The 25,436-nt window shown below is 38.6% G+C and overlaps 1 long non-coding RNA gene across 1 annotated transcript in view; it reads left to right on the top strand.

Moving 5' to 3' along the window:
* Positions 1-25,072, top strand: part of LOC103220871 (uncharacterized) — a 66,394-nt gene extending 41,322 nt beyond the window's left edge. Inside the window, exon 6 of the long non-coding RNA XR_012095188.1 lies at positions 23,038-25,072. This is a non-coding gene — a long non-coding RNA (uncharacterized lncRNA). The remainder of the gene's footprint in view (positions 1-23,037) is intronic.
* Positions 25,073-25,436: the final 364 nt, after the last annotated feature.

The following is a 25,436-nucleotide window of genomic DNA, read 5'->3' as shown; positions in this document are numbered from 1 at the left end:
GACAGACATCTGCATGTACAGGATACGCCCTGTATTTAATGAGTTTTGTCTTGTGTCCTATATTGACTTTATCAGGAAGCCCTAAATGTCCCAGACTCAGCCTTTACCAATAAATTACAAAAACTGGCTCATAGAGCTATTTTTCTGCCATGGTAATTGGCGCTTCAGTCATTTACCTAGCTGACAATCATGCCTCTACACACAAAAATCTGGACAACTTCCTCTGGTCTTTCCCAAAGGGTCGGCTGAGGGAAGGCCAAAAGAGGGACTGAGAAAAATTAAAAGTACATCTTTTCACCCTCAAGAAAGGACAAGATCGCTCTCTGGCCTGAGTCCCAAGGAGTGAACAACTTTCCAGCTGTGAATGAGAGATAACTTCACATCAGTGCACTTGCTCTGAAAATCAGCCAATCCCTGATAGCCTCACTTGTGTTGTGCTTCTGAAAAGCAGCCGGTCAGCAACAGCCTCCCTCCAGTAACTGCGCTCCTGAAGATCAGCCAATCAATGACAGCTCCAGCTCCTGAAAGTCAGCCTGTCAGTGACAGCCCCTCACTTATAGACGACAGCCAATCTGCCAGTCTTCACCCCAGTGACAGTGCTTCTGAAAGTCAGCTAACTCTAGTGACCAGGGGCACAGCTCACATCCTGAGTCCCCTACACTCTCACCTCTGGAACACACCAGCCTCTGCAGGCTGGGTTTCTTCAAACCTCATGCAAGATCAGCTCAGGCTTGATTTGAGAGAGACTGTTCCTCCCTTACAATTTCAACTCTTCCTTGGAGGAAAATGAGAAGTGCCAGGTAAAAATCTACTTGCAAAATTTGAAAATGTAACAGTTCCATTAACTATTATAAAGATTATCAAAGATATAAATGCCTCACCTTTTATGGCAACTGTGGGTACAAGTAATCAAAACCAGAACAAATTTCCCTTTGCTTTTGTAATATTTTTTTTTTCTCATGTGAAGACCCTTCCAAAAGCAATTTCAGAAACAAAAGCAAATTTTAGGAAACACGTATGTAGGGTTGAAGAAGATGATAAAATTTGATGACAACATGGTTTTTGTTTGTTTGTTTCTTTTGGCCAGAAAATAATATTTCAAGAAGTTGATCAGGAAATTCAATGTAATCCTGAAGTGTGGAAAAAATAAGTTAAACCATGAAACATGGTATTTTGTGCTTGAACAAATCAAATTTGAAGAGCAATTCTCAGAGTGCCAATATATAGTCAATAAACTGGTCTATAATGCTAATATTGAGCATTATTTTCAATGAACAAAGAACAGAATAAGTTAGATATGCAGAAGCTATGTTTTGAGGTAAAGAAACAGAGACACTAACTGTAACGAATTGTGTAAGGAAGTTCTGTAAAGCAAGGAACTATTAAGAAGCGCCAAATCACATATAATAAATATAGTTAAACAAGTATAAAACATGATTATTTCAGATTAGCCACAATTAATGTTTTAGTATTCATATGTCTCTTGCAACATTTTATTTTATTTCGGTGTACATATGTATAGGTGATTAGAAATAACTCAAATTTAACTGAGTGTTCTAGATTTTTATTTGCTAACTCTGGCAACTCTACCTCACTGATACTTAAGACCTATAAATTTTACTGAAATAAAGGACATGTTATCTGATTTATTTTCTCTGTTAGCCACGAAAGAACATGTCATACTGCTTCTGATAACCCAATTCAGTGCAAAACATGCAACTTTAATGACTAGAGAAGTGGAGAGGAGGGATGGTTGATTCTTTTGAATTCTAAGTTTTCCTAGTAATGAGCGAGTTGACTGGGAGGAAGTTAGTTCTCCTTTCTAAGTTTAGAAATACTACAGTGAAAACAATGTATTTTTAATACTTCACTTCTTAACACAACAACTACAAAAAATGGCTGTCTGAGCTGTATGGGGAAAGGGAGGGAGAGAAAAGAGGGAAGAAGGCAGCAAAGCTTTTCATCCTCAGATCTCATATCTAGTTTTTGTTTGTGTCTTTCTTTTGTGTTATTAATTTCAAATACATAAAGCTACTTAAACTGACATAAGATACCATATTCTTGTAGATGTAACCAGGTTAATAGTTAAATCAGAGTAATTTTAGTAAAATACATAATTTTTAATTATATGAGTATTTAAATGCACTTCAAGCTGTCCATTAAAATATAATATTCTCTTATAGGACTTCAAATATTTTTTAATCAATATAGTTCTAGTAAGTGGGTCTGAAACAATTGTAAATTTCAGCTAGCCCAGTTTAGTATTGGTTCCAATATCATACTTTCTTACATAGAGAAGTCCCAATTGATGATTCTAAAATCACAGACTATATTTTATCTTTGGTACCAATGAGAATTTTTTCTTGCCTTATGAATATATTCATTATATGACGATGATGCTAATTTTTGTTTTTATTTGTTGTGGAGGAATGTCAAATTAATGAACCAGTTACCCTTCTCAAAGACTCTCAACACATGTTCCTTACAATTGTCAAAGTCAGTCAGAAAAGTAAGGTTCTTTAGATGTCGCGTGCAAACACTTCCTAGATTTCTTTTGTGGATGTGAGATTATCCCGTTGCTTTAACCTGCCTGTCATCTTTGATGACATTGAGCATGAGCTGTTTTCCCCGGATAGAGCAGTTTTCTGTTTATCTTGCAGAGCTTAGGTCTCCATTGGGACCACTAAGGACTTATAATGGCCTGGCTTTCAGGCACAGAGGGACTGACTAAAACATAATTCTGTCAAATAAAAACAAATCTGCATTTAGGTAAGGAAAGATATTTTTCAGGAGGATTTTTGCAATAAGGAGGGAAAAGACTACTGCTGTAGAGAGAATACTCCCACCATAATATCTACAAGTCAGAAATAAATTTTCTTTTATAGTGGGATGTAAATAAGGCTAGAAAGAACCAGGTACAGGGCACACGTGTGAGCAGGTGGCGTGGTGGTTCCAGCGCTTGGGGGTGGGCCAAATTTAGGGTCCTGTAGGGGAGGAGGGAAGCGTAAATAGTTTGGTTAAGGCAAGTTAGCAGGTGTTTTGTCCAGATTGGTCAATGGGTAAAAATAATTCAGTCAATCATTTACGGGGCAATGAATGGAATTTGGACGGTCTATTTCTGCCTGTGTCATAGGCAAATAAACAGGCACCTTGGAGTCTTCTCTAAGTCACAGGAGGAGAAGTGTTTCTTTGCATAAAGCCTTTCCCAGAAGACAAAATGTGAGATGTCTTTACTGTTTCCTGTTTTCTAGTATCACAGGGCTTGGGTAAATTGTCAATCTCATCTTGCAGTAAAATAGGTAATAACTAACCAAGTAATCAATACATCCATGTGAGCTAGAATGCAGAAATATAATATACTTCCTGTAAAAATGATGCTAAGGTATTTAATGACCAGTACAATCAAGAGACGAATTGGGATGATCCAAACTTCAAACAGGGAACAGGGCACTTTGGCTGAATTGCCTCTAAGGCACTATTTTGTCCATCTCCACCACTCCAAACCTTAGCATACTGACTTGCACAGGCCTGCTCAGAAGAGGTTGAGTAAGCTGTAACCTCACTCCCCGGCCCTGCAAACACACTCTGCACTCCGGCCACATGGACACAATCATAAGATCTTTCTCTGCCTCAGGATTTGTCTTCATCCTGTTCTCCATGAGCAGCCCTCTCCTGTTTCTCTGACTATCCAAATTCCACCCATTCTTCAATATCCAGCTCAAATGCCACTTTTCCCCCCAAATTTTCTTGGTAGCTTGCTTTCTCCCTCCTTCCTTAATTTGACCATCTAGCACACTTGTATTGAGCACCTACCATGGATAGCGGTCAAAGTTAGTTGGGCTTTCTTTTTATGCCCATTGTTGTACTCGTCATTTGAGTATTACTCACAGTTCATGATTTATGATTCAACTTTTATTGTCACATGACCAGTGGCATGCTGGTTAATGTTTACTAATAGCCTCTGTGGGGCGTGTGCGTGTGTGTGTGTGTGTGTGTGTGTGTCTTCCGATTTGTAGCATTTTCTAATTTCAATGGTGTCAGCTACTCTAAATTTTGAAAGGAATACATAGAATTGGTTCTCAGGAGCCTGTATGAGCCGGCTCCAGGATGCTACTATACTTGACTGTGTAAGCAATGTTTAAATAAGAATGTTAATGCTTTGTTTACCTCACCAGATGACAAGACTCTGTAGGGCAGGAAGTAGTTTACCAATTAACAATAGTAATAAGTACACTACTATTTACCAGATGAATATTCATTGAGTAAATGAATGAAAAAATAAGTGAATTGAAACATGTTCAATATAATGTATAATTGATCATGTTTTCCCCAGTGGCTTGCAGAAAATCTTGCATTTCATAGGTACTGAAGAATATCTGCTCATTTGCTGAATGAGGCACTGATTTCATGGGGTTAATTTCTGTTCACTGGCTTTAGGCTTCATCGTGAAATACAAATGTAGCATAATTCTGTTAAAGCAGATATGTAGCATCTGGATTCACTCCCTTGCCCTTCCGTCTTTATTGTAGAGGCTACCTGTGTTTGATGTCCTCCATTTTAGCCATGTGCTTCAGGAGAGTGCCCAGTCTCGTGTGTATCATGATTGGTCCAAGCCCATCACGATAAATGTTTTGCCCTCACTGCTGATTGATTGGCTGAGGCATGCCATAGGCTGGCAATATGGCCAATGACACTGAAAGAATGCAAGCCAGGGGGCTTGTGGGAATTTTCTCTCATTTAAAAATTGAAGTCAAGGAGAGAATTTGCCTCCTCTGACTTTATTTGCTGTGTAGGAATGTGTGCTGCAGGCGTCCGTCCTGTTATCACAAAAGAAGTGAGCTTGAGGACAAAAATCAGCACATTAAGTATGCGGAGCAGAGAGGAGGAATGAACCTGAGTTCTTGGCAATGCAGCTGAGCAGGAGAATGGACTAGTCAAGGAATTCTCCTCTCCCTGAGTATCTTATGCAGATAATGAATGCCTTTATTGCTCAACCTACTTTTACCTGCAATGTATCCTGGACGTATTAATGTTGCTATGATGATGACGATGATCAACACTATTGTTATAATTTTGTTAAAAGCTGGCCTTGTTGCCTTCTTAGAAGCAAGGAATGCAGACAAATGCTTGGGTAGGCGAGAGCTGGTAGTGCCTCCTCAACATGGTTTACAAGTGAGGTGGGAGTATTACTGACTGAGAGTTGGATTTGAAATGGAGAGTCTCAGCATCATAGAATGGACTCCTAAATGCAGAATCTTCAGAGCTGTATTTGAAATTTTTATCTAAGCAGTCTGATTAAGAGAGAGCAGATACACAGATATGTAAACAGGAAGGCAGAGCTGCCCCTTATAAAATTCTGCCCCGGTTATATGAAGTCCGGAGCAATTTGAGAAACAGATGAACACAATCATAAGATATCTAGTAAGTCCGCTCTTGGAGGGTTTTGCACCAGAAGGTAAGAAATATCCCGCTAGTATAATGCCAAGTGTAAGAATATTTCTGTACCCAAATCAGCATGCCCACTGTATTAGTCGGAATTCTCTAGAGGGACATAACTAATAGCATAGCATAGATGGATAGATAGATAGATAGATAGATAGATAGATAGATAGATAGACAGACAGATAGATAGATAGACAGACAGATAGATAGGGGAGCATATGAAGTATTAACTCACAAGGTCCCACAATAGGCCATCTGCAAACTGAGGAGCAAGGAGAGCCAGTCTGAGTCCCAAAACTGAAGAACTGGAGTCCGATGTTCAAGACCAGGAAGCATCCAGCAGGGAAGAATGATGTAGGCTGGGCCCACAAACCCCTGAACTGTCCCCAGAATTGGTGGTGGAGAAGTAGTAAGGACTTCTTTTGCACAATCAAAGCATAGATGTAGGAACAGAGACTCAAATCATCCATCCTTTGTAAAGTCACCTTGCATTTCTATCCCACCATTTCAAGCACAGATTTAGCACCATCATTTGTGGCAGCTCCTGGTTTCCAGATCAGGATTGTAAAACTACAGGTTATCCAGGAACCTAAAAGACATATTTTTAAAAAGTTGTAAAAGAGCTTACCACTCATATTTAAAGTCAACTAACTTTATCTAGAGATCTTTATGAGCCAGACCAGGGACAATTAGGAAATGAAAGATTTAAATAAGATGAAGGTAATTGTTCATTCCTGCTCATATCTTCCAAATATTTCAGCATTTCTGAGATTGTTTTTTTAAAAAAAATTTTGAGAGTTGGTTTTTAGGGGAATGTTTTAAACATTGATTCTCATGTTATCATTCTCCTGATGCAGTCTGCCAGGATGTTCCATTCAGCTGCCGCAATCTGCTCATCCCTGTCTTACGAAGGAAAACTATTCTCAAATGAAAATCTCTCTCTTTTTTGCCAGTATATTTCACGAAAGAATAAAGGTGTCAAATTTCAGAATTGTTTTAAATTTTAAAATATGGACATTTCCCAAAACCTGTCTTTAGATGATCACATTCAAGGTATTCACTTATGTATTTGCTACTCTTTCTTGGGTATCACTGAGCTTCACCACATACAGTTTATTAATTCTGCTTATTAATTTATTTAAAGATACAGAGCATTCACTGAGTGCCCAGCAAAGGTAGTATCTAAACACTGGGAGCTGAGATCTACAGAACATATATTCCCTGTCTCATAGAACTCAGGATCAAGTGGGAATATATTTATTTTGTATGTTCTCCTCATAAAACGAGTCCAGTGAGAAAGAAACTCAGAAGAGCAGTTTAGCACCAGAGCATGAAAAACACAACCTTCTCCCACCTCAATGCTCACCAAGACTAAGCAAAAGGGGTTTTTGAAACATATATGGATTTGAACTCTTCTGCAACTTATTAGGCAGCCACATCCTCATAGTCACATATTTAATTTCTTGCAGCCCAGGATTCTGCAACCATAATTTAGCCACCTTGCTGTATTGTTATAAGGGATAAGGGAGATGTCGCACAGCAGTTACCTTGTTAGATGATCAACACATAACAGTGGCCTTTCTCCTCTCCTCTGAGAACTCCAAGCCTATCTCTGTATGCTATTTTATCCTTTTCATACTTCTAATTTGGTATATCAGCACAATAATTTTGTCATGGTATTAAGTGGGTAAATAACTTCAAAATATCGATAATCAAAATGGGGAGCAAGAAATATATCAATGGAATATTTAAGCAATTCAATAGGGTCTAAATCAATGTCAGTGTGCAGTCATATGACTAAAAGAACTGGAGGATGCCGTGTTTTTTCTATCGTTAGCAAGTTTTGATCTACTTGAGAACAGAGTACATACACAGGAGATGTCTCCACTCATGAAAATATCTTCATTTATTCATTTGTCCGTTCAACACACACTCACAGAAAGCCTATTTTCATATATTTAAAAATATGTTATGAAACTTTACTGGTCTAGATATATTTGATAAGTGCTTGAAAAGAGAAGTAGCGATGAATCCTCCCATTCCCTTTTGAGAGGGAGGTGCTAGATTTATCCTCCTTGGGCTAAATCCCTCCACCCCCCTTAAAGAGGAAGGTGCTAGATTTTTTCCTTGTTGGGCCAAATACACTAGGGCTCAGCTGGCACTGCCACTGCACCCTCCGCTCCATGTAGTCTGAGCAGGGAGAAGCTGATGGATGTTGAAGAGGCAGCACATAGTAGCCTTGGCTGTAATATGGAGCTTCCCCTGGGCTATGTGGATCCCGAAGAAAGTAGCCAAACTTGGGATGCTTTGAAGAGACTAAGACCAAGAGAGTAGCCAGCATCACAAGGCTGTGGGGTGGAGTTGCAGGCATAGGAGCTGGTAATGCGAGGGAGGGCACCAAAAGGGGATTGACAAGCTCACCATATGTTTCTGGGAAGCATGCAGTATTCATGTTGCCCATGGCTTCTGAAAAACTTGTACATCCGCCTCCAAAGAAAACTCCAGTATTGGAATGTAAGTCATGAGAAGGACTTCAGTGAACATCTCATAACAAAATCAATCCAGTTAAGACTTCTGTACGTTTTCTTAGGTTGTCTTCCACTTTACTCTGACCCTTGTGGTGCTAGTCTCAGGAGTAAGAGGAGGTAACTAAACCAGGCAAGAGCATGAATATCACAGCACTATTCACAATAGCAAGGACATGGAATCAATCTAGAAGCCCATCAATGGTGAACTAGATAAAGAAAATATGGTACAAATATACCATGGAACACTATGCAGCCACGAAAAAGAATATCACATCCTTTGAAGCAACATGGATGGAGCCACAGGACATTATTTTAAGTGATCTAATGAGGAAACAGAAAATTAAATTGCCATGTGATCTTTCTTATATGTGGGAGCTACACATTGAGCACCCATGGAAGGGAATGACAGACACCAGGACCTAATTCAGGATGGAAGTTGGGAACAGAGTGAGGATAGAAAAACTACCATCAGGTACTATGCTTATTACCTGGGTGATGAAATAATCTACACCCAACCCACAGAGCACGTAATTTTTCTGTAGAGCACATTCTGCACATTTACCCCTGGAATTAAAATACAAATTAAAAACAACAACAACAACAACAACAACAAAAACAGACCACATTTCCTTCTGCACTGAAGGCCCTCTAGCTATGAGTCGGGCCTGAACTGGGAATAGGGTGAAGGTTTGAATCAGGTGAAAGGGACTTTTCTAAACCTTTAAGTCCCAATTACCAAATTAGAAGATCATAAAAGAGACTGTCCAGAAATTAGTGTAAACATGAACAGGAAGGGTACTGCTCCAAAGCGTGTTTGAAAGCAGTAATTGGAGGAAAACTACAGCTCTTTTCCTATTGCAGCCAACCAAGTTGCAGCCCCCCCACATACACTGCTTAGACAGCCACTGAACTCTGAGCATTCAACACATGGGGCCCAATCTGCAGATGCTACTGGATGGGGCCTGACCAAGAGTCAGAAAAGTCATGCTCCCAACTCAGTACACACATTCACTCCCTGTAGAGTCCTGGACCAGTCTTTGAAAATCTCCGACTGGAATGCAAAGCTCATAGCTTTCTTCAAAGATAATCAGACTTGTATTATTTTTTGACTTCACTTTAGTGCAGACTTGAACTGGCACAAATTGAGTAATGAGACTAGATACTTATGATTAAAAGATGAAGGGGATAGGAAAAACCAACCATATCTCCTTGCTCCTTCCATTCACTATACTCATGAAGCCTTAGATGACTCTTGAAGGTACTTTGGGGGCTATTTGCTGATATCTGTAATTCAAGGGACCCATTCCCTCCAACTAGTGACCATAAACATGGACCCATTAATACTCATTGATGTACAAGTAAAGAATATCTCAGGGAATAGCATGGACCCAGAGGTGGGAGAAATCTGGGATGAGACTGATAAAATCACTAATTGTATGACCCTACAACATGGGCCTTCACTCAATTCTTTTGGATGAGGGGCTTCGGGAATACCAATTGCGTATTATAGCTTTAGGCACTAGAAGCAACAAATCTAGGTTAGTAGTAATGTATTTTTAAATAATTCACAAACATATTTTATAAAGGAGTAAAATGGAGGGTAAAAATATTCCTGGTAATAAAACACAGAGAAAAATACTTTTCCATTTTATTATCATAAGCATAGTAACTAGTATGTACAAAAAAAACATAGACCTTGCACTTTGCAAGCCTGATTTCCCTTCACAAGTATTATGCCCAGGAAGAAGACTCTAAAATTTAGTGTCCTTTAGCTAGTCAGTGGTAAAGACTGGATTCTGTCCCAACTATGGCTGTTTCCAAAGTGAATGCCCTTAACTACTGAGTAATACTGCCCTTCCTTCATGTTTGAGTGGAGCTTGGGACAAGACTTCTTAAATGAAACCTCAGAATAATGCCTTGTCATTATTTCTCAGAACAGTTTGACTTCAACTGACAAACATTTATTGGACACTTACTATTATAATAATTCACCATCCCTTGCAATCCATTTCCTTAGTAAGAAAAAGTGTTGGAACTCCTTTTTATCCACTGAAAGAATGTTGGCTTCTGGTGGCTAGAGTTTCAGATCATCTGTATTGGGAATGATTGCAATAAAAGAGGGACAAAGATGTCATCAACAGATAAAAACAAACAGAATGGAGGACATTAAAAAACGTGATTTGTGCAATGAGGTCTTGAGAGAGAGAAGGAAGGAAAGATGGAGTGATGGCAGCCTAGATGTGGCACTGCATGGCTGGGTTCCTCAGAGCTGGGCACCCCACAGGGATCTCATGGCCCACGCTCTAACATGGGCTTACATGGAGAAAGCTAGTAAAATCTAGGAAAATGGTGAAAAATACTTACAAATATTTTTATGTCTCACAAATCCACAAAACTTTGCTTGTTATGGCACAACCTAGGGTGCAAAAGGAAGGACATTTTCATATATAAGACCAAACATTTATTGAATATTTTGATGAAGGACCAGATGAAGGCAAAATAAATGACCTCTAGTCTATTTATAATCTACAACGAAGTCAGATGAATTCACAACCATCTTAGTGACACCAAAAAAATGATTATTGAGACTGTCTAAACAGTGAGAAAAGGAAATTAATTTGCAAACCGCGTTATTACTCAGCTAGCATTCTTAGTATGACAGGATTAATTTGTTTTTTATAGGTAGCTTTAATGTTGTATTTAGTTTGATTGCACTGTGGTCTGAGAGACAGTTTGTTATAATTTCTGTTCTTTTACATTTGCTGAGGAGTGCTTTACTTCCAACTATGTGGTCAATTTTGGAATAAGTGTGATGTGGTGCTGAGAAGAATATATATTCTATTGATTTGGGGTGGAGAGTTCTGTAGATGTCTATTAGGTCCGCTTGGTGCAGAATTGAGTTTAATTCCTGGATATCCTTGTTAACTTTCTGTCTTGTTGATCTGCCTAATGTTGACAGTGGGGTGTTAAAATCTCCTATTATTATTGTGTGGAAGTCTAAGTCTCTTTGTAGGTCTCTAAGGACTTGTTTTATGAATCTGGGTGCTCCTGTATTGGGTGCATATGTATTTAGGATAGTTAGCCCTTCTTGTTGAATCGAGCCCTTTACCATTATGTAATGGCCTTCTTTGTCTCTTTTGATCTTTGTTGATTTAAAGTCTGTTTTATCAGAGACTAGGATTGCAACCCTTGCCTTTTTTTGTTTTACATTTGCTTGGTAAGAAACTCACTCAAAACCACTCAACAACGTGTAAACTGAACAACCTGCTCCTGAATCACTACTGGGTACATAATGAAATGAAGGCAGAAATAAAGATGTTCTTTGAAACCAATGAGAGCAAAGGCACAACATACCAGAATCTCTGGGACACATTTAAAGCAGTGTGTAGAGGGAAATTTATAGCACTAAATGCCCACAAGAGAAAGCAGGAAAGATCTAAAATTGACACCCTAACATCACAATTAAAAGAACTAGAGAAGCAAGAGCAAACACATTCGAAAGCTAGCAGAAGGCAAGAAATAACTAAGATCAGAGCAGAACTGAAGGAGATAGAGACACAAAAAACCCTCCAAAAAATCAATGAATCCAGGAGCTGGTTTTTTGAAAAGATCAACAAAATTGATAGACTGCTAGCACGACTAATAAAGAAGAAAAGAGAGAAGAATCAAATAGACCCAATAAAAAGTGATAAGGGGCTATCACCACCGATCCCACAGAAATACAAACTACTATCAGAGAATACTATAAACACGTCTACACAAATAAACTGGAAAATCTAGAAGACATGGATAAATTCCTGGAGACATACACTCTCCCAAGACTAATCCAGGAAGAAGTTGAATCCCTAAATAGACTGATAACAGGCTCTAAATTGAGGCAATAATTAATAGCCTGACAACCAAAAAAAGTCCAGGACCAGATGGATTCACAGCCAAATTCTACCAGACATACAAGGAGGAACTGGTACCATTCCTTCTGAAACTATTCCAATCAGTAGAAAAAGACGGAATCCTCCCTAACTCATTTTATGAGGCCAGCATCATCCTGATACCAAAGCCTGGCAGAGACACAACCAAAAAAAGAGAATTTTAGACCAATATCCATGATGAACATCGATGCAAAAATCCCCAATGGAATACAGGCAAACCAGCAGCACATCAAAAGCTTGTCCACCATGATTGAGTGGGCTTCATCCCTGGGATGCAAGGCTTGTTCAACATACGCAAATCAATAAATGTAATCCAGCATATAAACAGAACCAAAGACAAAAACCACATGATTATCTCAATAGATGCAGAAAAGGCCTTTGACAAAATTCAACGGCCCTTCATGCTAAAAACTCTCAATAAATTAGGTATTGATGGGATGTATCTCAAAATAATAAGAGCTATTTATGACAAACCCACAGCCAATATCATACTGAATGGGCAAAAACTGGAAGCATTCCCTTTGAAAACTGGCAGAAGACAGGGATGCCCTCTCTTACCACTCCTATTCAACATAGTGTTGGAAGTTCTGGCCAAGGCAATCAGGCAGGAGAAAGAAATAAAGGGTATTCAATTAGGAAAAGAGGAAGTCAAATTGTCCCTGTTTGCAGATGACATGATTGTATATTTAGAAAACCCCATCATCTCAGTCCAAAATCTCCTTAAGCTGATAAGCAACTTTAGCAAAGTCTCAGGATCCAAAATCAATGTGCAAAAATCACAAGCATTCTTATACACCAACAACAGATAAACAGAGAACTAAATCATGAGTGAACTCCCATTCATAATTGCTTCAAAGAGAATAAAATACCTAGGAATCCAACTTACAAGGAATGTGAAGGACCTGTTCAAGGAGAACTACAAACCACTGCTTAACAAAATAAAAGAGGACACAAACAAATGGAAAAACATTCCATGCTCATGGATAGGAAGAATCAATATGGTGAAAATGGCCATACTGCCCAAAGTAATTTATAGATTCAATGCCGTCCCCATTAAGCTACCAATGACTTTCTTCACAGAATTGGAAGAAACTACTTTAAAGTTCATATGGAATCAAAAAAGAGCCCTCATTGCCAAGTCAATCCTAAGCCAAAAGACCAAAGCTGGAGGCATCACGCTACCTGACTTCCAACTGTACTACAAGGCTATAGTAACTAAAACAGCATGGTACTGGTACCAAAACAGAGATATAGACCAATGGAACAGAACAGAGCCCTCAGAAATAATACCACACATCTACAACCATCTGATCTTTGACAAACCTGACTAAAATAAGAAATAAGGAAAGGATTCCCTATTTAATAAATGGTGCTGGGAAAACTAGCTAGTCACATGTAGAAAGCTGAAACTGGATCCCTTCCTTACACTTTATACGAAAATTAATTCAAGATGGATTAAATACTTAAATGTTAGACATAAAACCACAAAAACCCTAGAAGAAAACCTAGGCAATAGCATTCAGGACATAGGCATGGGCAAGGACCTCATGTCTAAAACACTAAAAGCAATGGCAACAAAAGCCAAAATTGACAAATGGGATCTAATTAAACTAAAGAGCTTCTGCACAGCAAACGAAACTACCATCAGAGTGAACAGGCAACCTACAGAATGGGAGAAAAGTTTTGCAATCTACTCATCTGACAAAGGGCTAATATCCAGAATCTACAAAGAACTCAAACAAATTTACAAGAAAAAAACAAAAAAACAAAACAAAAAAAATCAACAAGTGGGTGAAGGATATGAACAGACGCTTCTCAAAAGAAGACATTTATGCAGCCAACAGACACATGAAAAAATGTTTATCATCACTGGACTTCAGAGAAATGCAAATCAAAACCACGATGAGACACCATCTCACACCAGTTAGAATGGCAATCATTAAAAAGTCAGGAAAAAACAGGTGCTAGAGAGGATGTGGAGAAATAGGAACCCTTTTACACTGTTGGTGGAACTGTAAACTAGTTCAACCATTGTGGAAGACAGTGTGGTGATTTCTCAAGGATCTAGAACTAGAAATACCCTTTGACCCAGCCATTCCATTACTGGGTATATATCCAAAGGATTATAAATCATGCTGCTCTAAAGACACATGCACATGTATGTTTATTGTGGCACTATTCACAATAGCAAAGACTTGGAACCAACCCAAATGTCCATCAATAATAGACTGGATTAAGAAAATGTGGCACACATACACCATGGAATACTATGCAGCCATAAAGAAGGATGAGTTCATGTCTTTGTAGGGACATGGATGAAGTTGGAAACCATCATTCTGAGGAAAATATCGCAAGGACAAAAAACCAAACACCGCATGTTCTCACTCATAGGTGGGAATTGAACAATGAGAACGCTTGGACACAGCAAGGGGAACATTGCACACTGGGGCCTGTCATGGGGTGGGGGGAGGGGGTGGGATAGCATTAGGAGATATACCTAATGTAAATGACAAGTTAATGGGTGCAGCACACCAACATGGCACATGCATACATATGTAACAAACCTGCACGTTATGCACATGTAGCCTAGAACTTAAAGTATTTTTTATATATATATATATATAATTTATTGTTTATTTTGATAAAATATATGTATCATATAATTTGTCATTTTAACAATTTTTAAGTGTCCAGTTCATTGCTATTACTGTGTAACCATCACCACCATCCAGATTTAGAATTTTCCATCTTTCCAAAGTGAAATTCTGTACCCATTAAACACTAACTCCTCATTTCCACTCCCTTCAACCCCTGGTAACCTCTGTTTTGCTTTCTGTCTTTATGAGTTTGACTATTCTGGATACCTCACATACAATATTTATCCTTTTGTGTCTGGCTTGTTTCACTTAGCATAACATCAAGGGTCATTCATGTGGTAGCACATATCAGATTCTCATTACTTTTTAAGGCTGAATGATATCCCATTATAGGTATTTACCACATTTTTTTAATCCACTCATGGACATTTGGATTGTTTTCACGTTTTGGATATTGTAAATAAAGCTGCTAAGAACATTGGAGTACAAATATTGTTCAAGTCCTTACTTTGCATTCTTTTGAGTAAACACTCAGAAGATGAATTGCTGGATTTTATTGTAACTCTGTGGTTAAAATTTTGAGGAACAGCCACACTGTTTTGTACAGAACCTAAACCATTTTACATGTCTAAAAGCAAAGCACAAGGGTTACTATATTATATCCTGTTGAGTGTGAAGACACTTACTTCCTAAGAGTTTGCATACCCCCTCCCCACTACATTTTCTCCACACAGATTCAGTTCTGACCTTTTTTATTAGTCCATTCTCATGCTGCCAATAAAGATGTACCCAGGACTGGGTAATTTATAAAGAAAAGGTTTAATTGACACACAGTTCCACAGTGCTGAGGAGGCCTCAGGAAACTTGCAATCATGGTGGAAGGAGAAGCAAACACATCCTTCTTCACATGGTGGCAGGAAGGAGAAGTGCTGAGTGAAGAGGGGAAAAGCCCCTTATAAAACCATCAGATCTTGGGAGAACTCACTTACTATCACAAGAACAACATGAGGGTAACCACCCCCATGATTAAATTACCTCCCACTGAGTCCCTCCCATAACATGTGGGGATCATGGGAAATACAACTCAAGATGAGAAGTGGGTAGGGACACAACCAAACCGCATCGCCCTTAAATCACAAATTCAACTTGGCAGGTTGCAGAGTGGAGGGATATTCTAAATGGGATTTCTGTGAGAGGGTAGAAAATAATAACAGAGCATTGACACTTTGTCAAACTTTTTTTACAAATCTTATTTCATTTAATCGTCACAATACTGTGAAGCAGGCATCATTATCATCATGATTCTCAATTGACAGGCAGGTTATTGGAGGCTGATTGGCTTATGTGACTTCCAATGTGCTATGGAGGTGCCCGGGGTGTGAGGTTCAACAGATCTATCTGGTTCTGCCACTCTGAGCAGGCCTTCAGCAAATACTGTGATAATTTGCTAAGTAAGTACCTGCCTGTCCCCTGCAGCTGAGGTCCATGGCTGAGCCCTCCTACTGTGACAGCTGACTCACTCCTGGGTGGCTCAGAGTGTCTCTGTTTGCTGTATATGCAGCGATTTGTATTCAATTATTAAAAATTTAGTTTGTTTGTGAAATAATTGTCCATCCCCTCCCCCCCCCCAAAAAAGGCCAACTGCTAGTGCAGATGATGAAAATGAAGAAAAAGTGAGACAAGCTAAGGCACGTACGTTTCTTCGCCAGAATATAAAAGTGAGTAAACTAAAGAGAGAAATGAATTCAGCAGTGGCTCAGATCTGAGGAATGAACAAGTTCACCAATTTCTCTCTACAGAAATGAGAAAAAGACATTTGTGAAACTGTTGCAAATGATCCAGCCAGTGAAAAAATTGCTCATCAAGTGAGAGATAAGACTTAAGTGAAAACTGAAAAGGGGGTTAATGTGTGGAGTGAGAACATGCACAGGAAACACACGACTTATGATGGAAACGGGGCTGGGCAGGAAGCCCAGATCCTGTACAAACATTTCCATGAAGCAGCAGATGGGAAGGCTCCAGAGTGGCTCCTCAACCAACCTTTGCTGTGAGTGCAATTGATTGGAAAAATTGAAGAAGTATTTCTTTTTCTTGGATGATGCAAAGTAACAAGGAGAAATGGCACCCGTTAACCTCTTGGTCGATGTCCAGTTTTCTTCTGCACTCAGAAGGATCCTCAAGAGGAACGTGGTAAACCAGAAGAAGAGTCAGACACTGCTTTAGACACCTCTGTTGGGGCCAAAGTGTCTTCTGAACACAAGTATCCAGGAGGAAAGCGAATTCCAAGATTAAAGGCAGCCAAAGACAGATTCTTCTAGACTTTGGGGATATGGTGGGCTTTAAGGTTGAGCCAAGTTTGCTGAACCATTCCTTAAACCCCCATTTAGAAGCAAGGCTAAAAACTTCATAGCCATATAGTAACAATGTAGGAAAACAATGCTGGGATTATGGCACATTTCCTTTTCCCAGGAAAACTATATTATCTGAGTGGAATTTGGATTTGTAAAGATCTCAAGACCCTTGTCTCCTGTTGTAGCTGGGGATGTGGATCCTAAAACACCCTGCTAAGAGAGGGGTGGGCCATGCTTCAAACACGGATAAATTTGACTCAAAAGTCTAGGCCCTTTTGACTCTTCTCTACCAACTTTCAGAAGTTGGTCAGCAAACTTACTCCCCAAAACCATGGAATTGGGGCTAAGATTTATGCAAAGGTCTAGAGTCCTTTTCTGGTCCCTCAGCCCTTCCTTCCCTCTACTCTACTACTGGAGAGTAGTGGGCAGTTTGCTAAATGGCACCTCCATCTAGGCACATCATATACAATACAGCAAACTCCTGTAATGTGAGAAGCTCCATTTTGATTTTATATGTTTTAAAGATATTTTTCTATCAATACCGTTCACAATTTAATTACAATAATTAACATAGTTTTCCAATATTATTTTTGCATTTGATTATATGCCTAAAAATGTTGCAGCTGTGTTTACCTATATGCCTTTTGTCTTAGGCTTCATTTAAAATGAGAAGTAAATATCATTTTTATATATAGCTTTCCACTTGCTTTGTGAACTATTTTCATAATACCCCAATTTAGCCACAAACATCCTCTGGTGTGCTCAGATCTCTCCAATTAGGGTGAGAGGGGGACAGAAATCAGGGGACAACATCGGTTCCCTGGCCCTAGCAAGCGACGATTCCAAGTACGAGGAAAATAAATATATTTTTCTTCATAAAAACAATGTAGATAATTTGTAGTCCCATTTGGCTATCCATATCGTTGCAGGCAAAATGGAACAAAACAAAATCCTTTTTGGCGACTCTACCTCAGAGGAGGGAAAGAAAGCGAGTTGCTGACCAGAAGCCAATTTCATCTTGACTGTTTGGAAAAAACGAAAAAGACAAAAGCTTTTAAAGACCACATGGCACAATTCGACAGCAGATCAGAGCGTTAGGCTGCTTCTCCACGTGGAGTCTGGGTTAGGGCTGGAGCACCGTGTGGTAGGTGATACCACAGGGAGGAAGCGAGGTCGAATTGTCAACTCAGCATCCTGCCTAGATCTGGACCATGGGCATTAGTACCTGGAACTTCAGACAGATTCTGGAGTCCTGAAAGCAGAAGGTGCAAGTGGATCATTCAGATACACATAGGGAAGTCTGAGCACGTTAATTGCTGACTGGGATTGATGATTTCAGTGAAGATTGAAGAGATTATTGAAACATAAATGCAGAAAACTCAATCGTATACTTGGGAAACATATCTAAATCATGCATCTGCCAGGAAGGCCAGGCATTAGAGTGGTTTGTTTGTTTGTTTGTTTGAGATGGAGTCTTGCTCTGTCGCCCAGGCTGGAGTGCGGTGGTATGATCTCGGCTCACTAAAACCTCCATCTCCCAGGTTCAAGTAATTCTCCTGCCTCAACCTCCTCAGGAGCTGGGATTACAGGCGGGTACCACCATGCCCAGCTAATTTTTAGTAGAGACGGTGTTTCACCATGTTGGCTAGGCTGGTCTCGAACTCCTGACCTTGTGATCTGCCTGCCTTGGCTTTCCAAAGTGCTGGGATTACCGGCGTGTGCCACCATGCCTGGCCCCAGAATGTTTTTGTTCTTAATCTTGTTTGGTCGTTCGGAAAGTATAATGTGTTTACCATGGCAATCTCAGGGTGATTTTCCATAGAATTGTGTTGCAACAGGAGACAGAGCTAGGGTTGGATTGCCTGTATGGGTGTGCAGGTTGGGAACTGAGAGGAAGAAAGGGATGGGAAAGGAAGCTAGGAAGTAGGAAGGGCAGTTCCTCATGGGTGACTTCTGTGCCTCCAGGCTTCTGATGTTAACATTCAACTAGCTCGCATGCACACACACACACACATGCCTGGCCTCACAGGCACTCTGTTGGCCAACAGCTCACTTAAGGTATGACTGTGGCACTTTCAACAGTGGTGCCAGGTATCCCCTTGCCTGAACATTCTAGGGGCCCTGGTGCCAGAGATTCCCCCTTCCCCGAGATAAGGCCCCATGGTGGAGACATGAGACTCCTTGTGCTGAGGACATTGGGGCATGTAGCTGCAGCCTCTGATTCCAATTTAGAAGTTAACAGGACACTCTGGAATTCAACATTCTTGAGGTTCATATTTTGATTTTTATCATTACACTGCTATGTGATCCCAGGCAGGGCATTTTACCTCTTTGAACCTCTAACTCCTAACTGTATAATGGGAATCCCAGTTATGTCAGGGATTGTGAGAATTATATGAGATAATGTGTGCATGCTATTTTAAAGGATCTCTCAGGGCCAGCAATTATTATAATTGTTCATCACACAAATGCACCCAGATCCTGGGAGTGAGTCTTCTGATGAAATTCACTCATTCAATCAAATATCTAAAACACTATTGTTTACCAACCTGGTTATAAACTCATATAACGTAGCTGAAACAATTTGAAACATCATGAAAAGACAATAGAGACTTCATACACGGTATCCACGGGTATTTCTCCAAGTCAGATGGCAACAGTGACTCCTAGACATTGCTGTTCTTCTTTTGGGATATCGCCATGCAAACACATAAACATATTCAGCAGGAGAAGTGACTCTGTGGAGTGTTTCAGAAGTAACAGTTTATTAGGTAACTCAATTATTTTAAAATACCAATTAAATCTCAGTATTTAACAATGTCAGAGAAGATCATTTACCCTTTTCAACCACATGTAAGTTAATTTGGTGCTCATTAGCTAAAACCAAAGAAACTAAATTATCATATGTATAGAGACTCCCAAGTGTCCAGCTACATATATCTTTTATATGACTGACCAGAAACATCTCTCTCCTTCATTGAGAAGTTTATTTTCAGTTATTCATTTTTTTAAATGTTTGGATTTATTATGTTTGCATTACATAATGTATCACAGTATTTAATTGTACAATTTTATTGTGAACTGAATAACTTTTTTGCATTTAACACTGTATTTATCTTTCATTTATGTGACAGCATAACTGTTTACCAATAAATTTACTTGAGAATAAAAGTGAATCCATTTAAAAAATATGTAAATATTAGTAAGAATACATATTGTAAACTTGAGAATGAATAGATCTGGGAAGAGTGTTCCAGGATATACATATGCAGTTGATTGAATAGAATGCTCTGCATGTAGTCTCGTTTTAATACATTTAAGAATGCTTATAGCCTAGAATTTAAAGAGCTACTTTGTATCCTTAGAAGTAACGTGTGATCACTCATACAGGTATCCTTTCTTCTTATATAAAAAATTGCTCTATGCTCATTTTCTTTTTCATTTACACTATATATGAGACATTCTTCCATGTCACTAAAAGTGTCTTAATAATTTATTTTTCATACATAAATGATGTTCTTTAATATGGATGTAATCTAATTCGTTTTAATGACATCATATTTCTAATTGTGGACTATTACAAACAACGTCACAAAAACAGTATTCAAATATTCATGCACACGGGTAAATATTTCCCTGGGAGAGGTTGCTAGAGATGGAACTGGTGAACCAAAGTATCTTTTAAATCAACATATACAATTAAAATGTCCTTTAAAAGCCTGTTCTACTTATAGAAAACAACACTTCATGATACAGTCTGATTTTTCACATTCTGTCTTTAAATATTATAATTCTTTGAAAATTTTTACCAATTTAAAGAATGAAAATAATATCTTATTTTCATTTGTTTTTGTCATCTGTAATATGTCAATTTATATCCTTCATTTATTATTATTTAAAATTTACTAGGTGATATCTTGTTCTTAGTTGATATATAGAATTTCTTTTTAAATAGTTTGGATACTATTTAAAATCATATTGTGTGTGTGTGTTTGTGTGCATGTTTGTGTGTGTGCACAGGTATATAACAAAGGTGTTTCTACAACTGAAAATTGTTTTTTAAATCTTGAATTTGTTTTTCTTCATAAGAAACTTTTACATTTTTATGTGGTCGTATTTGTCATTTTTTCTTTAATGCCTATATTTTATACCTTGCATAAAAATGCCTGTCTTACCAAAATGTTACTTAAAATAGGCTTCACATTTTCTTATACTTTTTACTTATAGTTAGTCCTTTGTATCCTTGGGTTCTACATCTGCAGATTCAACCAACTATACATCAAATTATTTTTTTAAATTTATGAAATAAAAATAATGATACAAAAATTAAAAATACAAATAAAAATACAGCATAATATCTATTGACATAGCATTTACATTGTATTAAGTATTGTATGTAATACATGACTTCAAGCATACAGGAGAATGTCCCTGGGTTATATGCAAATACTATGTCACTTTATTTCAGCAACTTGAGCATCCGTGTGTCTTGTATCTTTGATGGTCTGGAAAGCAATTCTCCCCAGATATAGAGGGACAACTCTAATTTCATTAGGGCATTACTTTTGCATTATATGAAAGAAGTCTAGCTTTATCTTTCTTTAAGTATAATGACAATTTTTTCAACACTACTTAGTTTACTCTTATTTGAGATTTAATAGAAGATTGCTGTATTAGTCTGGACAGGTTAGGATACACTATGGCAATACATTAACTGCAAAATCTCAGTGGTTCCACATGGCAATGCTCTTTCTTCTTATGCATACCAGTATCCTTTGAAGGTAGCATGGACTCAGCTCAGCACAGCTGCTTGGGGAGCCAGAGTAATGAAGGTCCCAACGTCCTGAGGCTGCTCCAAAGGCAACGTGTGTTTTTCCTGGGCACGGCATTACAACATAGGTGAGGCTAAAGGATCACCAGGTCCTCTGAAGCTCAGCCTGGGAAGGGCTCTCCTGGGTCCCTTCTGCTCACATTGCCTTGGCCAAAGCTAGTATGAGGGCCTTGCCTAATGTAGTAAAGACAGAGAGAATAGGATGGAATGCAAGTGTTTCTCCAAATTTAATCTATTCCATTTCTAAAGTTGGAGAGTGAGAATTCGATAGCAAGTTCAGGTAGTGTGGAGAACTGTGTTCTCCAAATCCCTTTGAACCCGAGTTTTGAATAGCAAGTAGGGAGAATTCATATAACATGGGGTAATCCAAAAATTGGTTGAATCTATTCAGTGTCTAAATTTAGAAAGCAAGAATTGGAAGAGCAAAGGATACCTGTACGTGGTGAGTGTTGCTTTTTCTGCCAGAGCTTTCTATAAAAGTAAGTAAATGTCTGCAGTGAAAACCAAACAGAGTGATCTGCAAATATAATCATCAACTGTGTCCACACTTGATAAACTCTTTTTATTTAAAATCTTTAATGATGAATTTAAATTTCCAATAGTTTTCAATTACCTATTTGCAAATTCTTAAATTATACTTGAACCTGTATCTTTTACTCAATTGATAAAGAACTTTAATTGTATGGCAATGTGAAAAATTGTTAAACTTCTTTGTGTCTTGGTTGCTTCATCTATAAAATGAGGATAAAAATAATATGTCTACATTGGAGGAATGTTGTGCATATTCAATGAGTGTGTGTGTGTGTGTGTGTGTGTGTGTGTGTATGACCTGGCATATAGTAAGGGCTATTTAAGTATGAGCTATTATAATAGTCTCATAGTTGGTTATCTAAAAATCTCTAGGTGGAAAATGATGGTTTTCAAAATTAAGCACCCCCTCTACTCAACTTACAATCTATGTCTGACTGGATTTTCTAGAAGCTGACCCTGAGACATGATTCTTGGGCCAGTGGTTTCCAGGAAAATGTGTTCTTAGGTGAAACCTGTCAGGGAGTGAGGATAGCAGGCCAGGGCAAGGGGAAAATCATGCAGGTGTGGCCTCAGCTGTGGCCCAACCTCAGCCTGACCCCACAGGGCCTTCTGGCTTGCGAATAGCATCATAGAGTTATGCTACTTTGAAGCAAGGGGGCTGCCTTCAACGTCCCTGTATCAGTCAGTCATTGGCTACAGGCTGTATTAGGTGATATAAGTAATATAGAGATGATTCCAAGTATATGGGAGAATGTGCCTGGGTTATATGCAAATACTACGCCATTTTATAGCAGGAACTTTAGCATCTGTGGATCTTATATCTTCGAGGGTCTGGAAAGCAATCCCCCACAGAAAGAAAGCAGAATCTTCTCGGCATTTCTGAGCAAGTGGACTTCCTTCAGCTGAGCACAGTCCTCAGGAGAAGCGGACAGGTGCAAAATGTTGGAAGCCAACACTCACAGCAGTTGGGGGTTGGAGTGCTCTGGCTTCCAACAGCATTGAAACCAACAGCATTGACTACAGCGAGTTTCTCAATCTTTAGGATACATCCCAGCCTCCCTCGGGACTGCTAACGCACTGATTGCCAATTCCCACTCTATGAGTTTCTGATTCCGGAGGTCTGGGATGGGGCTCGATAATTCGTTCTTCTAACTACCTAATGCTGTTGGTCCAGCGACCACACTTTGAGAAATGTTGTACTATGTTTTTTCATATAGTTAAAAATTCTCACCTCATTTATGGTTTAAAACTTCTAGAACAATTCTGAACAGTTTTTGTAACAGTGAGCCTCACTTTCCTGTCTCTGCCCTTGATGGGAATGTCTCTAATGATTCATCTTTCATACAGGGACTTCTTGTGGTTTACTGGACAATTCCTTTTGGCAGGTTAAAAAGGTTCCCTCTGTTTCAAGCTAAAGCTATTTACCAGGAAGAGATGCTAAATTTTATCAGAGGGTTTTTCCAGTAACTATTGTGATAATCATGTTTCTTTTTTCCTATTTATTAAGATACCAAACATGAAATTTACTTGAAGTCCTGGATTAAACACTGCTTGTTTTCTATAATGTTTTGCTCATTAAATATACTGACAAATTTAATTTACTATTTTTTTAGGATTTGATGTACAAGTTCATACATGATAATGACTTACTGTTTTGTTTTCATTATTTCTTCCTTCCATACTTTCTTGATACCCTTTTGGTCTCTTGGTTTCAAAATTACACTAGCGTCATAGAATGAGCTGGAAATTAGCCCATTATTCTCCATGCCATGGAATGTTTTGCAAAACATAAGAATGATCAGTTGCTTGCATATTTGGTAGAATCACCTTATAAAACACAGTGGGTTTGGTGTCTCTTCTGGGGTCCGGATACTGCTATGGACTGAATGTTTGTACCCCTGTAAGATTCATTATGTTGAAATCCTAGCCTCAAGGTGGTGGTATTAGGAGGTGGGACCTTTGGGAGGTGATCAGGCCATGAGGGTGGAGAACTCATGAATGGGATTAGTGTCCTTATCAAATAAGGCAAAAGGAGCTCTTTAACCTCTCCCACTATGTGAGGACAAAGTGAAAAGATCCCATCTATGAATCAGGAAGCAGGGCCTCACCAGATGCCAAACCTGCCAGCACCTAACCCTTGGACTTCCAGCCACCAGGACTGTGAAGAAGAAATTCCTGTTGCTTATAAACACCCAGTTTACGGCATTTTGTTATAGAAGTGCATAATGGACCAAGGCAGATGCTATATAATATTTAGGATTGCTTCTGTATATTTTTAAGACTTTTAAATTTTGGAATAGTTATAATTTACAGAAAATTTACAAACAGAGAAAGTCTCCACATGCCCCTCACCCCACTCGCCTACTGTTAACATAACTGTGGTCCATTTGTCAAAACTGAGAAATGAGAATTGGTATGATACTATTGACTAAATTACAGACATTACTTGGATTTTGTCAATTGTTTTACTAACTTTCTATTCTGTGTCAGGTTCCAATCTAGGTACCACATTATGTTTGTTTATTACATCTCCTTTGTTTTTCCTGGGCTGTGACAGTTTCTTATTCTTTTCTCGTATTGCCTGGCTTTGAACTTTTGAGGAATCCTAATTAGGTATTTTGTGAACTGTCACTAAATTTTGCTTGTCTGATGTTTTCTCATGGTTAGACTGGGCTTACAGGTTTTAGGGAAGAACTCTACAAAAAGGAAGTATCTTTCTCATCTCATCTAATCAATGGATATAGGATATCAACCAAACTTATTACTGGTGATGTTAATCTTGACAACATGGTTAAGGGAGTATCTGCCAAATTACCACAAGGAAAGTTTCTATTTTTTTCATTCCTATATACAATTTTTTGGAAGCAAGTCATGAAGTCCAGCTCACACTCAAGAACAGGGAAATTAAACCTCACCTTTTTGCATGGGGGATATCAACTTTTAAAAAAATTCTTCTGTAAGGAGACTTGTCTCTTGTAGTTTCATGTTTAATGCTTTCATACATTCATTTTTATTAATATGAACTCATAACTACTCATTTTATTGGAATAATCCATTATTATATATTTTGTTGCTGAGAGTATTTCAGCTTTGACCATTGGGCTCTTTCAGGTTGACTTCTGTGTCCTTTTGACATGCCTCCATCTATTGTTATTATTATTTAATTTTTTTAGCACTTTCTTACTTTTGTCACTTCAAGACGTTCCAGTCTTAGTTTGTATTTTTCT

This window comes from Chlorocebus sabaeus, chromosome 14 (genome assembly GCF_047675955.1).
Source record: "Chlorocebus sabaeus isolate Y175 chromosome 14, mChlSab1.0.hap1, whole genome shotgun sequence".
Classification (NCBI taxonomy): domain Eukaryota; kingdom Metazoa; phylum Chordata; class Mammalia; order Primates; family Cercopithecidae; genus Chlorocebus; species Chlorocebus sabaeus.
This window is presented reverse-complemented; position numbering and strand designations above follow the sequence as displayed.